The 16,636-nt window shown below is 39.3% G+C and overlaps 1 protein-coding gene and 1 long non-coding RNA gene across 11 annotated transcripts in view; both read left to right on the top strand.

Moving 5' to 3' along the window:
* Positions 1–16,636, top strand: part of MSI2 (musashi RNA binding protein 2) — a 521,162-nt gene that overhangs the window by 491,428 nt on the left and 13,098 nt on the right. The gene's annotated exons all lie outside the window — the stretch shown is intronic.
* LOC116423322 lies at positions 2,636–10,920 on the top strand. Its single transcript, XR_004233877.1, has 3 exons — positions 2,636–3,506; positions 5,265–5,384; positions 6,555–10,920. It is a non-coding gene; the product is annotated as an uncharacterized LOC116423322 (long non-coding RNA).

A 16,636-nucleotide genomic window follows, 5' to 3' on the forward strand; every position in this document is an offset into this window, starting at 1 on the left:
CAAAATCCTGATGGGATAGAAGTCAGGGATTCAGATCTCAAAGGGAATTTAAAGATTATCTAGACTCTTTATTTTATATTTGAGAAAACAGAGGCTTAGCAAAAGTTGCAGAGGCATGAGTTGAACTCATCCCCAAAACCCTTTCCAGGCCAAATCACTCAATCTATCTGGTCCTCAATCTCTAAACCCACATTAATGATAGTTGTGAACCCTGACTGAAAGATTCTTCAAAGTATCTTCATTGCAGCCCTGATTTGAGAAAAAAGACCAAGTTACAATTGAGAATTAAAATAGAGTTACAATTATAATAGTTATAATTACCAGAGAGAAGTTACTTTATAACTCAAGGAGTTATCCAACTCAAGCATGAATAGAGAGCCCAGGAGTCAAGAAATCCTAAGTTCAAATTCAGCCTCAGACATTTGACATTTAGTAGCTATGTGATCTTAACCCCAACTGCCTTGCCTCTCCCCCCCCCCCAAAAAAAAAGGAACAGGATTCAGGTCTTCCAGTTACTATTTCCTATGATGGGAGACTGGTATTGCTGAGACTCCTTTAGGTCACTGATGACAAAACTACTTGGGCCTGTGAGTATTTGTTTTATCTGTCTTTTTGGTTGTAGAGCAGCTATCCATTGGTGTTCTCTTCTGCTGCTCTCTGGGGATTGGAGAGGAGGGGATGTGAAGACCCCGGGCACTCAAAGGTTATCATTTTTGGAAAATAATGAAGTGGGGGGTCAGGGGATGAACCCTTGATTGTCCATTAGATCAACCAATTAATGAATAAGCATTTAAGTATCTCAGTGTGCAGAACATCCTAGACTTGGAGTTAGGAATAACCCCTGAGTTTAAATCCTGTCTCAAGAACATACAAATTATATGATCCTCCGCAAGTCAATGAATCACCTCTAGTTTCCTCATCTAGAAAATGGGAATGATGATAATAGTAGCATTTATCTCCCAGGTTTGTGACAGATCAAACGAGATATTATTTTAATACTTTGCAAAAATATTAAATATTAAAATAATTTGCAAAACTTTAAAGGCACTATATAAATACTAGCTATTATTTTGATAACCTTACTATGTGCTACTGTACTAGCTACTGAAAAAAGAAAATAAAAAAAGGAAAGAATTTCTTGCTTTTGAGAAGTTACAGTCTCTCAGAAAGATCACTTGCATGGTATATAGAAATTTGTTATTGTTGGATGGTTTCAGTCATTTCCAGCTCTTTATGACCCTGTTTGGGGTTTTCATTTGTGTTAGCCATTTCCTTGTCCAATTCATTTTACAGATGAAAAAACTGAGGAAAGCAGGGGTAAGTGACTTGTTTAGGATCACACAGAAAACTGTCTAAGGCAGGATTTAACTCAGGAAAAGAAGTCTTACTCCACCACCTAGCTGCCCACATAAAGAAGTACATACAAAATAAACACAAGTTAATTTGGGGCTTGCAGCAGTACTGGCATTTAGGGGTTCAGGAAAGGTCTTGTCTAGGAGTCAGCATTTGAATTGAGTTTTGAGAAAATTAGGGATTTTCAGAGACTGGGGTAAGGACAGAATATATTCCAAGCATGAGGGATACAAAGAAAGGAGATAGAATGTCAGATGTAAAGACCAAGATTGTCAGTTGCGTGAAGGGGAATAATATATGGCAAAAATAGGTTAGAGCCAGATGGTGACAGAACTCAAATATTAGACAGGAGTATATGAATCCTAAAGGTAATAGGGAGCTACAGAAATTTGAGGAGAAGAGTGGCAGTATAAATTTTTTTTCCATCATCCAAAGAACAAATTATTAAGTAAATTCAAAGACTAATCATGAGTCTAGCCACTAGGTGATGAATTTTATACATATTGGCCATTCTTTCAGGGATAATGATAAAATGAACATGAAAATAGAGACCAAAAGTCTCTCCATCTTTTCTTATCCCATACACTATTGTGCAAGTTAACCTGGGACAAGTGACATTCAAAACCTTTGTTCATTCCTTTGCTCTTATTTTTATCTTTGTGAATGAATATGGTGGAAATAACATTGGATTTTGTAAAAGGACCTGCCTTCAGTTCTTCTCTCTGTATGGCCATAATCAGCTTACTTAACATCTCTGAGACTCAGTTTTCTTCTCTGTAGAAGGAGGGAGAGGATTAGTCTCTAGATAACCTCCGAGGTCTTTTCTAGCTCTGAATGTATAAAACAATGAAATCCTGGTTTGACTAAAAAGAACTTAGGTGACTTAAGGCAAATCACCCCATTGTGCCTCAGTTTCTTATACTATAAAAAGGAGATTGACCTACAGCAGGGATTCCTAAACCTTTTTTGTATTATGGACCCTTTTGGTAGGCTAATAAAATCTATGGACTGTCCCTATCCCAGAATAATGCATTGAAATATGCAGAATAAAATGCATAGAATTACAAAGCAAACAAATTCTATGAGAACACAGTTTTCAAAATATTAGATGGGGAAAAAATTTATGGATGGCCAGGTTAAGAATCCATGTTCTACACCCCAGTCTCTTAAACTGTGGTTCATGACCCAACTGAATGTGAGGGTTGTGAAATTATGATTTATTATAGTAAACGTTTGATTTGTATACCTATTTTATTCAAATACCTAGGATGGAGTAAAAATTTCTTGGGCAAAAAAATTTCTTAGTCACAAGTGGAAAAAGTTTAAGAAGACTTGATCTTGACAATCACTAAACTTTCGGCTCAAGGTTGTAGATCCCACTTATCACCCTCCTTCCTCCTCTAGTACTGGTAGATTTAAAACAGTGCTGGTGCTGTGGGAAAGGAGAGATGGAGGCACTCTCTTCTCACATCTCTGATAGTGCTCTTTCTGATACTAAGTTGGCTAACATGGTCCAACTTTTCCTTTTATAAAAGGTTAAATTGTATTTCAGGTAAATGGTCTATAGATACATATATATCATTAGCAACAGAGACACAACTAAAGCCCAATTGCTTTGCCTCTGAGGATTTGCCTTTGAGATTATTTTGTCTCAATATTAATCATATTATAATGTTCACTTCATAATGTGCCTTCCTTAAAAAATACCAGAACTCCTCATCTTGTTTGTTCTCTCCACCCTCTTTCTAAGAGTAGCAGGGCAGGAGTTACTGTCCTCATTTCACAATTAGAATAACTGAGGCCCAGAGATAATTCCCCCTCCCCAAACAATATCAAGTCATTTAGTGGAAAAGGCTTAGGACTAGATCTTAGACTATCCAACTTGAAGCTTTGCCCATTGGTCCATAACAACATGGTAGTGGGGATGAGAGGCAGGTGGAACTGAGCCTTAGGGCTTGCTAGGTACTTTCCATTCTAGAATGCCTCCTGCATTGTTCCCAGCTGAAGCCAGGATCTCCTGTACCAGCTAAGAGGAGAAAAAAGGAGATGGTGAAAGGGAAAACCAGAACACCCCAAAGTCTGTAAGGAGAGAAAGTTCAGGTCTCTTGAGTATTCTACTAATGGAAGAGAGTATAGCTAAGCCTTTTGGTAAGGTCAGTATTTGTTTGTTGTTAAAGATCTAATTAGAAACATGAGAGGGAGCTGAATGACTCCTTGCTTGGCTAATTAGTGACACGTATGGGCCAGCTTTGAACTTCAAGGACACAAAGCTATTAGCACTTACATCAAAAATGGATTAAACATCTCTGCTTTTATAATGATTAAAGATGAGCCATTCAAGTGGAAATCCTTTTATACAGTCTGTGAGGGGTTGGCCTATGCCATCATCTGGGGGAGAATGCTGGATGTCTCACTCCTCATACCGGCCCTGGGCCAAGGGAACCACATTAAATATGATTGGCTAAGAAATACCCATCATTGACAGGGAGTAGCAATAGGCCTGGGTGAATCAGAGATGGCTTCCCCAGTCCTGTCCCTGGCATTTCTAAGGATGGAGGATGTCCTTGACCTAGTCATCTGATGTCTAGGCAGCTCACTGAAGGAATCAGAGGAATGCACCAATTTTGGAGAGAAAGTCACAGAAACATATAGTTACACAGTATCTGTGTCACAGACTCCTTTGGCCCATGGATCCCTTCTCAGGATAATGTTTTAAATACATGAAATACATATGCATAATATTTATCATAATATATGTATATCATAAATACATAACCGTTATCAAAACATTAAAAAAAAAAAAAGCCAGTTCACATATCCCAGGGTAAGAATTCCTGGTGGAGAAGAAGAGGTGAATCCTCCTTTCTTGCACAACTCCCAGCTAGATATTCCTCTGCTCTCAAAAAAGTTTCCAGGTTCATGAAGGAGACACAGTGCTAGTCATGGGACCATAGATTTAAAGCTAGAAAGGTCATCTGGGCTATCATATGGCAAGAGAAACTATCATTCAGGGGGAATGTACTTTGTCCTAGCTCACACAATTAAGGGGAAGAACATGGTCAAAACCAACTCTTTGCACTCCAAAAACAGCTTTTTGACTACATCAAACTGGTGCTCATCTGATGGAGGAGATGATGTCTGCTTTTTTGTGATATTCCCCATTTGATAATCTCCCTGATCCTTATTTCTCCCAATGAGAATTCCTTGAGTCAACCATTATGTATTTAAGCACTTATTATTATGTGCTAAGCACTCAGGATGGAAGGCAGGCAAAAGGCAGTTTCTGTTCTCCCAACATCAAGGAAGAGGCAAGATGCAAATAACTATGTACAAACAGGCTACGTACTGGTAAAATTGGATGTGATCAAGAGGAAAGCCTTTGAAATTCAAGGGGATCAGAAGAGACTTCCTCTAGGATGGCATTTTCATTGGGTCTTGAAAGAAACCAGAGAAGCCAGAAAGCAGAGCTGAGGAAGGAGAACATTCTAGGTCTAGAGAATAAATTGCCCAGAGTTTGGAAAAAAAAGAGTCTTTAAGAAACAGTAAGGAAGCCAGAGTACATGCAGGAGGAAAGTATAAGGTATAAGAAGTCTGGAAAGTGGGGAATGGAGGGAGAGAGGACCAGCTTATGAAGGGCTTTGAACACCAAATAGAGGATTTTATAACTGATCCTGAATATGATAAGGAGCCACTGGAGTTTATTGAGGAGGAAGGGGGTGGGGAACGTAACATGGTTAGCCTGTGAAGGGCAAGCATGAAATCCAAATAAAGAACAGAAAATCATCCACACCAAACAAAAAGAAAAACTGCAAATGAAAGGTTCAAAAGAGGTTGGGGGCGGGGGGAGACAAAGTCACAAGCCCTCTCTCCCTTCTTTTCTCTCCCATCTGCCTGTATATTTTGATTCTTAGGGTATCAAGGAATAAAGAAACAAGGGCATCTGCACGTCAGCTACAGCCTCACACCATGCGTCACCTCCCCAGCTGACGCTGCTCAGAGACAGGGATATATCCAAGCAGCCACTGCTCCTGGTAACTGCCTATTAATGTTGGCAAGGTCGACAGCCTACGTCAAATGGCACTTTGGTCATTTGCAATGCTTGGTTTTTTTTCCTGTGCCTCCTCATTTACTGCTCCTTGCCAGTTCTAACCTGTCTTTTCAGTGGCAAGATTTCAGGTGTTAACAAACCCTGCCTGCTGGCATGGTCTCACAGACATTCATTTTCTTTGGTTGCTGTTTTCTTGTCTGTCAAGATATACCCAGATGGACAGGTAGAAGCATCCTATACTTTGCAAAAGTCTGGGTTGGTGATCAGGACCTCTTCCCTGAATGCAAACCCAGCCCAGACCAGCCTGCTTGAGCTGGTAGTCAGGGTGGATTTTCTAGTTTGTGTTGCTTTTTCAAATAATTTCTTTATAAGCCTAAATCCTAGTTTTTTCCACTATCAGTCAAAGCCTAGGAGATAGTTGTCTCTTGTTCACTTCTCCCTCTTCAAAAAAATCTTGCAAAGATGCCTGGAATGCTTGCCTCCTTGTTCCTCTCTGCTACTTAGAAAAATACAAAGCAGTTAGATTAACCTTTGGACCTTGACCTGGGGTCCATAAACAGGAAAATCCCAGATTGGACTTCAGAAATAATTTCCATTTGCCTTTAGTCTGATTTTGTTCAGTTCAGCCTGACTCCTTGGCCTTTCAGCGAAAATCTATTGGTATAGTATATCTGGTGGGAATCAAGAAATTATAGAAATGGAGTTCCTCCATCACCATGATTTACCAATTCTATTTTCTATTTTTTGTCTTTTGAGCTAAGAGATAAACTCCCATCCAACTCTGGCTCCCAGAGAAGGACATAGATAATTAGCATTTATGTAATGATTTTTTAAGATTTATAGACATTATTTCATTTGATACTCAAAGCAATTCTGTAAGTAGTAGTGTTGTTTAGTAGATAGAGAGCTGGCTTTGGAGGTTGGAAGGCTCAGATTCAAGGTATGCCTCTGGCACATATTGTCTATATGATCCTAAATCACTTAACTGGCACAGGATCTTTTTAATAAGTCACTATAAATTGCAAATTAGATACAGACTACAACAGTAAAGGGTATTTTCCTCATTTGGAATTCCCTTCACCAGTAAAATTACAGGTCTGGTCCTTTTGCCTAACAACCTTGTGAGGGAGAGACAATAATGCTCATTTTTCAGATGAAGAAACTGAGATTCCAAGACATTCAAAGGATTTCCTCATGGTCAACACATCAAGTAAGTGTTAGAATCAAGATTTAAACCCAGATGTCTCTTAACTTCCAGTTCAACAGTCTTTCCATATTGCTTGGGTATCCCTGGATTTTAACCACTCCCCCTTTCTTCTACCACATTCCTAATTATGATTTGTCTGACCATGTCTTACGTTGTGAAGGAATGTACCGACACACAAATATATTTCCTTCCCTCTATGACACACCTGCCTCCATGGCCAACTAGCAAGGATGCCTCTTAGATCTGTCAAGTTCAATTGAGCTCAAGACACTATTGAGAGTATATCACTCTCAAAGAAGTAGATAGTCTCATATCTGCCCTGGAGTTTGGTCCCAAAACATTTCTCTGGCAGTTTTATGTGTCATTGTACCCTTCTATATAACAATGATGCTGGCAGACATGATTAACACAGTCTTTCCCTTGGTACATCAGGTCCTTACTTTATGTAGTCAATGCATTAGGGATGATACAATTTGATTTGTAGTATATTTAAACCTGTATAGGAGTAAGGCAGTGATATAAGGGGGTTCTTAGTCTGTATGAAATACTAGTTTTGCTCCCAAATCTGAAAAATATCACCATTAGCTGGCAAATCCTAGCACTAGCCAAAAAAGGGAGAAGGATTGCATGCTGTTAAGTGTTAGAAGAACAAACCCCAAATTGGCATTTTTTCCACACTTAGGATGTGGGAGGAGGGAAAAGGTATGATAGCAGAATGGGTGAATAAATATTCAAGTACTTGTCATTTGTTCTTGCAAGATTTAAAGATTAGCTATGTGTTTTCCAAATAAAAGTAGAGATTACCCAGGGGATATTGACAGTAGACAAAGTTTGCAGTTTAGCCATGATACTTTTGTGTGAATACAAATATAGAAGGAGAGGAATAGCTATATATTGACTTTTACCTTAATCCATCCTAATTTGGGGAGGAAAGAGGTGCAAGATTTCTCCCTTCTCTAACTTACCATTATTTAACATGAATTAAAAAGTTTATCATGTATTGAATTGATTGTAGCTGCATCTAGTTCTCAAAACTGATTTGATTTTAATTTATTGTGTCCAGTAAATTTCCCAGGTTAGACAAAAATAATCTATCCTTTTATACTTCCCATTTTCTCCTGCCCCTAGGCTGGCCCATTCTCCCTACTTTAACGGCTGAGCTGAGCTGTGTGAAGAGGGTTTAGGCCTAGAACACTGTCCCTTGGACCTATGAGAATCAATTGAAACAGGGGTTCTTCTGAGCTCCATTGGAACCAGGCCAATTTTCTGGGTGTGATCCAGGCTCACACAGTTCAAAGCGAAAGTCATAATGAGACACGGCTGGATGTTTCTCTGCAGTTTATCTGAAGCAAGTTTATCTTGTCTTTGCTGACCTTTGCATCAAGCCTTCTGGATTAATTTGTTAGTGGGCACCACACTCCTGCTGAAGTTCAGAGGACAGCAGAAGAGATAAACCCCGCTTTTTGCCTGCCCCTCCTGGGCCCTTCCCTTATCTGGGGCCTGGAGCCTCTCCAGCTTTTGTTCTTCAGATTTCTAAGAGGAAAGGAAGAACATACAGCTTTTTCTGTTAATTTGGCACAGTCCACAGGTGATAGGAAGCCCCATGGACTAAGCATCCCTGGTGTTCAGAATAGTACTTGAAAAGTAGTGAGAGGCAACAGAACACAATGGATGGAGAATCGGCCTTGAATCAGGAAGACCAACAATCTAGCTCCACTTCTGACTATCTACAAGCCTAAGTCATCTTAGCATTCAAAGCCCAGAACTATCTCAATCATACATTCTTAAACATATTTTTGTGCTGTGGATTCTTTTGGTTATCTAGGGAAACAGAAAGACCCTTCCTCAAAATAATGCATTTAAATGCTTAAAAGACATAGGATTATAAGGGAAGTCAATTATGATAAAAGAGATTGAGACAGAAACTTTTTTTTTAAGATTCACAGATACCCAAATTAAGAACTGCCATTTAAGTTGTAGAAAAGGTGCCAATCTTGCCTCTTTGGCATAGAAATCAACAGAGGCGACATCTCACTAGGGCCTCTCTATAGCCACAAATCAAGGTTCAGTCAAACACGTGGATACATACATGGAAAGCAAACAGCCTTGTCCCAGTCTGATGAGGAAGCTCACTGTTCTGTAGGAAGAACCCAGTCCTTGCCTCACTTCCAGTTTAGTAATTCATTGGAAAGAACATTGGATTTTTAGTCGAGATTTGGATTCAAAATCTCTCTTATACTACCTGTTGTCATGTTAAATAGTTACTTCAGCACTCTGAGTTTAAAATTTCTCATCTATAAATTGGGAATAATCCCTGAAGTACTTTCATTATGGGCTCAAATGATATAATGGACAAATCTAAGGTATTCTGAAAACTTCAGCGGTTAATTAAAACAAATCAGTCCTGGCCCTTAAGGAGTTTCCAATATAATAGGGGAGAATGCCATCAGAAATACATGAGATTCATTTTTTTATATTATACACAAACTCATGACTAAGCGGTCAACATGACAAGCTCTCAACTTTAGAGCATCCCTCTCTTTCTTCATCATCAGCCTTCCTGTCAAAACCAGCCCTTGCCTCACATGCTACCCATAGGATTTCTTCTCAGTTCTCCTTTTAATGGATTAGATTTAGAGTATTTATGATATACATATAAGATAGGTATACCCTTATTAATATAGTGGGGGGAGGAAGTATACTGGTTAAGGTTTAAACCTAGTTTTGTCCTCCAGAAGGTCACAATTTAAGGGCTATAATACAGTCAACTCAATTTTTCATACTGATGGAGGGGAACAGTGGCAGAATCCAGAAATTATTTTTTATTTGGCATGAGAATGCATTGTTTAATTAATTATGGTTTTGGCAGTAGATTTGCCTTCCTAATTATGTTTTGCATGGACTGATACTCAAATTAGTTTGCAGTTCCTGAGCACACATTGGGTAGTGAATGAGATGTCGCCCAGAAACATGCCAGAGAGTCAAAGAGAATCTAGCCTGAGATTAAACCTTGGCTACAAATAGTCTACAAAGTGAATAATTTGAGAACTGATAGTGATGTTGACTTTGCTATTGGGGAAATGTGAAGCCAGCCAAAAAGTAGAAGAATTGAAGTTCCTCTTTGACCCCTAAGACACTTAGATTCTTAGGACTAACTCCTCCTTGAAGGTCTCATAAGCATTCCATCTGTTCCTAGGACCAGAGGGTCAAAAACTACAGTGCATATACCTCAGAATGGCAATGCCCTCAGAGAGATTAACACACACAGTTTTACAGTTGAGCTTTAGGCTTTTGCTTATGGTACACTTACTCTGATACACATGGCATTGCTTAAGGAAGAGATGGAAATATTCTCAATGCCAGCTGTTTCCAGTTCTATTAGTAGGATGCCTTCCTCGATTTAACAGTACAACAGCTCTGTCCTTCCAGGCTCCTTTATACTGCTGCCCTGCTCCACCCTCCATTCCCTGATGACTTGCCCAACCCAGTACCAAGCAGAGCCACATTGCAGATAGTTGCCACATCATTTCTTCTAAAACCCTAGAGTGAGAAGAGACCTTGAGATGACCATCTGGACTGGCCCTCCTGAGTTGGACAATTTAATGTGAAACAGATGTATGGCCTCCTCTCAGGTCTTCAGAGGCAAGGGCTCCACTCTACACCACTCTCTTTGATCATCCACTTGAATGTTTTGCCTCTTGATACGCAAGAAGTCCATTTTTATGCCCAACATAAAACCTTTCTATTTTAATGTAAGCCGACATCTGCTTGATTTGTTCTTGGTAAACATGGAGCATGATTGATCGTCATCAACTCCAGTCAAACTTGCCATAGATTTCCAAACCATCAGTTCTTTCTGAAAACCCAGTGAGCCAATAGGGTTTTCATACCTTTATCAAAATGAGGTTGATGAACTAGACTGATCAATCAACAAGTATTTATTATATGTCTGCAATGTGTCACTATGTGTATGACTATTAAAAAAAAAAAGTAAAGAAATCCCTACTAGCAAGGAATTTAAGATGGTTTCGGAAAATGAGACAGAGATGAGCCTTGAGACCTTTATCAATTGGGTCAGGATCACACAGGGAGTGAGTTGGGGAACCAGATCAGGAACTGGGATGGGGAGAGGGGCACCTGACCACCTAAACAGGTTCATTGATGAGGGCAGGAGAGAGGCAGAAGAAATAGCCAACTGACTTTGTAGTTATAGTCAGGCAGTTAATTTAGTCTAGTAGTATTGATAAAAGACACCCCAGGTTCCCCTTCAAAAAGAGGAGGGAAAGGTCCACATTTTATAATATTATGATAAAAATAAATTTTATGTCTTCAACTTTTTGTTTCAAAAAATTATGACAGTCCCTTCCTTTTCTGTTTGTTTTTACCTTTGAAGGAAGACTCAGCCCATTACTAAAGGGGCACCTGTACTCATTCTAAAGACCTAAATCCATCTCAGGTATAAAACCAACTCCCTGTTTTCAGGACATTTACAATTCAGTTCAGTGAATAGTCAGTTTTCCACAGCTAACAGCAGTGAGCCATAAGACAGATGTTCTCCCAAACAAAGAAATGGCACACAGTGTGTTGTTAGACTTAGAAGAGCTGAATTCAAATCCAGCCTCAAACACTTCATAGTTGTGTGATCCTGGCTATATTAACATCTGTCAGCATTAGTTTCCTCATTTATAAAATATGAATAATAATAGTGCTTACTTCACAAGATGGTGGTGAGGATCAAATGAGATAACATGTAAAGCATTTTGCAAATTTTATCTATAAGCTTGTTATTGTTCATAAGTTGTTTTCATTGTCCCCCACTCTTTGTGACTCCATTTGGGATTTTCTTGGCAAAGATACTCTCCAGCCCATTTTACAGATGAGGAAACTGGGGTAGACAGTTAAGTGACTTGTCCAAGGTCACACAGCTAGTAAACATCTGAGGTTGGATTTGAATTTGGGAAAATGATTCTTCCTGATTCCAAGCCCAGTGCTCTATCTACTGCACCACCTACCTGGTTCCACACACTCAATCTCACCCTCACACTTACTCTCTCCCTCACATACGTACACTTTCTCTCATTATTATTTGGTTTTAAATACTTTTCAGGTATTCCCTATTTTACATAGAGATTATGAAATGAAATAATGTCTGTAAAGCTCTTAGGATAGTGCTTAGCACATAGAACTTAATACATTTTTTTTCTTTTTCTTCTTTCTTGAGACTCTCAGAATATCAGAGTTGAAAGGGACCTTAAAATAATTTTGTCTAACCTTCTCATAGTCCAGAGCTGCTTTCCCATTATTTCTAATTTAGTTTTATAGAACACTGGCATTGAATGCCTGAGATCTTTTGCTTTCTACTTTAATTATTCCAAGGAGTTAGTGACTGGTAATGGGCAGCTAGATGGCACATTGGATAGAGCACTATGCCTGGAATCGGTAAGATCTGAGTTCAAATCCAGTCTCAACACTAACTGTGTGACCCTGGGCAAGTCATTTAACCCTGTGTTTACCTCAGCCTCCTCATATGTAAAATAAGCAAGGGAAGGAAATGGCAAATCACTCCAGTATCTCTGCCAAGAAAAACTCCATATGAAGTCACAAAGAGTCAGATGTGACTGAAGTAACTAAACAACCAAAGTAACAAATAAACAGTTAAATATCCATTGCAATGGGGGCTTGCTTCATGGGAACCTGGTCAGTGTGAATAATCACCCCCTAAGTGATATGACTCCAAAATGTGGGTTTTCATATAGAAGATTTTCTCAAAATTAGACCTGCCCACATTTTGGTTTTAGTGAACAGCAGATCTACCCACCTAATTATTTTTTGCTTGCACCTAGAGTACATAGAGAATTCATTCCTTGATCCCACACTGGCTGAATGTGGAAGACCCAGAGGCATGGCAGGGCTTGGCCAGAAGTCATCATCTTGTGATGATGGAGAATTATTCATTCTGCCCTCCTACCTCTCTTTGAGCTTCTAGGCTCCGACAGACTCACAGTGCCTCAGTGGATACTAGAAGGGATTCCAAGGTATTATTCCCTCTCTAGAATCAGAAGCATAAAATTTAGTTTAGAAACCTCAGAACAGTTAAACAATTCGATTCAATTGAAATCAATTCAATCTGGGACCTTGCTCAGTCCCAGATTTTGATAACAATAATAGCATTTTGTAACTCTCTAAGATTTATAGTGATTGACATTAAGTTATATCACCAGTTAACCATTTACATTTTAGATTTCTTGCCCCTTCCACATCCCCCTTTAGCTTTAGCATGGGCAACTGAAAATGTTTTATAACATCAGACTGTAAGCTTCCTGAAGACAAGAACCTTGACTCTACTGATATCCCTTTAAAGCCTCTGCCACAACTGGCTGCTTTCTGAAAGTCTGAGCACATCATGCCCTCCCTTTCTCCTCATTTCTGTTTATATAATAAATACAAGAGGTGCAGAGACCCCAGGGAGCCAGTTTTCAGGTAGTCAGCTCTGTGTTCAGTCTGTAGTGTTAAATTGACTTTCAGTGAAAAGAAAATTACCTTGTTTTTAATACATCTCCACCATGGGAATGAACAGCGGCTGACACTGTTTTTTATGGAGAAAAGTGGCTGTGCCCGATTTTTTTTCTCTCTTATTAAACAGGGCAAATCGTATTCATTTTAGAGGAGGGTTTTGTTATTTTTTTCCCCTTAAAGCTGCATGGGTTTTTCCCAACTGTGTCTCTGGGGGCATTGTCAAGGCAAGTTAAGTCAACAAGCATTTATTGAGCACCTACTGTATGCTGGGCGCTATGCTTAATCATTTAATAAAGAAAGGCAAAAATAACAACTGAGTGGTAGCTTTTAGAGCTGAAAGATGTATGTTTCTACCCAAGGAGAAGTAAAAGGGGATAGATTCATCATTTGCCACTTGAGTCATACTGCAAGTAAGTGTAAGTCATTTAATATCTCTAGGTCTTTTCCTTCATTGTAAATTGAGGGAGTTGAATTAAAAGCCTTCTGTCCCTTCCACATCAGATAGATGATGAAGGAATGAAGGAAGTCACTGAGACTAATAGTAATGATCGTACAAATGTTATAAGCTCCTCTCCCAGTTGCCTGAAGAATGCAGAGTTCCATTCCCTGCCCTCTCCTGGGCCATGATGTACAGAAGAGGCAGGGGAAGGGTTGGGAGAATTTAAGCGAGCCAGGCTAGCCGTGTTGGACCAAATGTCTTTGAAGCAACCTTAGTAACAATAATAATTGTACATAGTCCTTGAAGATTTACAAAGAGAGAGAAGAAGGGAGGGAGAGAGGAGAGGGAGAGACACACAGAAAGATACACACGGAGAGAGGGAGGGAAAGGGAAAGAGGAAGAGGAAGAGAGAGATGGGGGGAGAGAGAGACAGAAATACACAGAGAGAAAAACATAGAGATCAACACACACAGAGTACTATATACACATAAAATCTCACTTGAACCTCTATGAGGCAGGTCTGGCTATTATTACCAATTTTACAGATGAAGAAACTAAGCTTAAGAGAGGTTTAGTTTAGTTATTTACTTAGAGTTGCTCAATGAACTGTTCTCTAAGAGGAGTTTGGAACACAGGCCGCCCTGGCTCTCAGTTCAGTATTCCACCCACTGTGCCAAACTGCTTCAGGATGTTTACTGTCTAACAGAACTGTCCCACCAGGTATATACTAAAGTAGAAGGTAAGTAAAAGAAAAAAACAAAACATTGATCCTCTAGTTATTACCATTTGGCAAGGAGTCATCTAGTAGATGGCCTTGCTACCTGCCTCTCCCCACCTGTCCCTATATGAGTCATGATATGAGTTAGGACCAACAAGCATAAGTGTTTCATTGGTTTCTTTTGACTAGGTTTGTCTTTTAGACAGTTATGATATAATACATTCCCTTGGTCTGTGCCCCATTCTTGATGTCATCAGTCAGAAGGTTGCCCATGTGATGAGGTAAAGACAGGTTTAGCCTCAAAATTAATTTTTGTGAAGCACACCTAGTAACAAAAATTAATAATATTAATAATAGGATATAAGTGAGGACTGGACCTGCAATTTCATTGATATAGTGAACTTTAGAGTGAGGAAAGTTCCTCTGCCAAAGCAAGTCAACACACAACTTATGAGCTTACAAAGTTATCTAGACCAAGGGTGTCAAACTCACATAGAAATGGAACCCACTAAATTAAACCATGGGCATCTAGGTGGTACAGTGCATACTATAAGAAGACTCATTTTCCTGAGTTCAAATCCAGCCTCAAACCCTTTAGTGTCCCTGTGCAACTCACTTAACCCTGTTTGCCTCAGTTTCCTCATCTGTAAAAATGAACTGGAGAAAGAAATATCAACCCACTTCAGTATCTTTGCCAAGAAAACCCCAAGTGAAGAGACAGATAGGACTGAAATGACTGAATAATACCACCATTACAACTTGTTGAGATCTATTTAGATATCAATGTTGTCAACTATTCCCACCAGGTTTGTGTTCTCTGAAAATTCCTACTATAAGTAAAAGATTAAAATATTAAACAGAATATGATCAAGGACAGGTAGGTGGACAGTAGTTAGAACAGTGATTTTGGAGTCAGGAGATGTGCTTTCAAATCCAGCCTGACACTTACTAGCTATTCCCTGGGCAAGGCACTTAATCTCATTCTGTCTCAGTTTCCTCATCTGTAAAATGGCAAATTAACCATACATAAGGATCCCTGTGAACTGTATATTTATTTAGCAAGCCACATAATAACATTTCTATGTTTCAATGTATTTTTACTCATTTTGTTAAATATTTCCCAATTACATTTTAATAAGGATTAAACTGCATTCTGGAACTTTGTGGGTTGCTTGTTTGATACTTCTGCATAGAACACTGACAAGATAAGGATCTTGAACCCTGCTCTTTCCAGGCTGCAAGCCTCCTCTCAGTCTTCGTGCTCCCTCACAACAGTGGCAGCAATAACTGACTTTTATAAAATGTTTTGAAGTTGGCAAATACCATGGGCGTATTATCTTATTTGAGAATCATCAGAACCCCATGAAATTGGTACTAGAGATATAATTATCAGCATTTTACAGATGAGGAAACTGAGACACATAGAAGTTCAGTAACTTGCCTCTCATCCCAAAGCTGGTTAATAAGCATTTATTAAGTACTTACTGTATGCCAAGGCACTGTGCTAAGCATTAAGGATGAAAAGAGCAGCATCCACTGGGGAAGAAAACATGACAAACATCTATTTACATATGAAATATAGACAGGATAAATGGAAGGCAATCTCAAAGGGGAGGTACTAAGAATGAGGAAGAATAAGAATGACCAGCCATAGAAAAGGGAATTTGAACTGAGTCTTGGAGGAAGTCAGGAGTCAGAGATGAGATGGAAGAGCATCCACCTATAAGAGACAGTCAGTACAAAGGCAGATGATGGAATATAGTATCTAAGGAACAGCAAGAAGACTAGTCTCACTGATTATAAAATACATGGATACAACTGGTATATGAATCTAGGCTTTGGGTTTTGGGTTTGTTTTGTTATTGTGTTTTTAAACTCTCGGGTCTAATTTTTAATCCACTACATCATACTGCAGGCTTGCTTAGATCCTGGAGGATTGGCAGGGCGAGGGGGCAACATGGATGTAATGGGAGCATAACCACGCAGTCTTTCTCCCAACATCTGTCAAAACTGATTTTTAGGGAGAATCTGTAGGAATGCATTTCCCTTTTTCTGAAGCTTCCTGGGCATTTCTCTGACCAAGGAGGAAAGCATGGAGGTTGGAAGGGGAGAAGGAGGAGATGGTAAATATTCTTGGAGAATGAGCTCTCTATTTTGAGTTTCCCCTCTCCATCTCCTTTGATCCTACCCAAAACCTTCATGGGTCTGACTGTGGCTAAAATAGTACTTCCCCTTTCTCTATTCCCCCTGCCCTCTCTGCTAGGAACAGGACTGGCCAGCTCCACTGCACAAATCTCCCTGGATAGATTGGGAAGCAAAAACCATTTCCATTTTCTGAAGCCCAGAAGAAAAAAG

This window comes from Sarcophilus harrisii, chromosome 4 (assembly GCF_902635505.1).
Source record: "Sarcophilus harrisii chromosome 4, mSarHar1.11, whole genome shotgun sequence".
NCBI lineage: Eukaryota > Metazoa > Chordata > Mammalia > Dasyuromorphia > Dasyuridae > Sarcophilus > Sarcophilus harrisii.